This window comes from Myotis brandtii, unplaced genomic scaffold, assembly GCF_000412655.1.
Source record: "Myotis brandtii unplaced genomic scaffold, ASM41265v1 scaffold1040, whole genome shotgun sequence".
Taxonomy (NCBI): Eukaryota; Metazoa; Chordata; class Mammalia; order Chiroptera; family Vespertilionidae; genus Myotis; species Myotis brandtii.
In genome coordinates, this window is record NW_005353498.1 from 743466 (window position 1) to 744307 (window position 842).

The window sequence follows — 842 nt, forward strand, 5'->3', positions numbered from 1 at the left end:
CCCCAACCTGGCCCAATATCCTCTCCAAACCCGCCCCCTCCCTGGACTGTACCCCCATCCACCCTGCCGATCCGCCCCGCAGCTGCTCACCCATGGCACGGTGGACCCGTCCCCGCCCCTGCACAGGGGTGCTTGTCTCTGTGCCCTCTTCATCCCCCGCTATGCTGGGCCCGCTGTGTCCTCTCCAACTCCCCCTTTCCCCACCTCCCACCTGGAGGCTGAGGAGTAGAGCCCTTTGGAGAAGCTAAGGCTGGCTAGAGGGCCAACCTTCCAGACCCCAGCCCCGGATTGCCTTCCTCACTTCTGCCCTCGCAGCACCGCAGCGTCTGCAAAACCCCTGGGCCAGCCCCTCCCTCTCTCAGTCTTCTTTCCCCTCTGCACACAGCAGGGGTGGGCCAGCACCCCTTCCTCTTTGAGGGCAGGGTGTCCCCTCCTGCCCCTCCCAGTGTCACCAGCTCAAAGATGGTCCCCCTGTCTTAGGTCCCTCTGGTGGGGACAACGCCTTTCAATGTCATGTTCAAGTCCTCTCCCCACTCCCTCCAGTATCGCCCACCCCCAGCTGGCCTGCGGCCTCTTTAGTGTTTAACGGGACCAAGTCCAAACTTGGGGCTGCCTCATTCACCCTAGTTCCTCCTGCACCCTGTGCTGACCCCACTGCCTGCCTTTGTTCAAACTCCGCCCCTCCACCCTCCTCCGGTGCCTGCCCAACTCCTGCTCCTTCCCAGAACCCTCTCTGCTCCCAGGCTGGTGGGCTCTCGGGGCAACCTCCTCCCCCAGCCTCCCCCAGCCTCCCCCATAGGCTTTGGACCAAGCCCTGGGCAGGCAGTGGGACACACAGCATC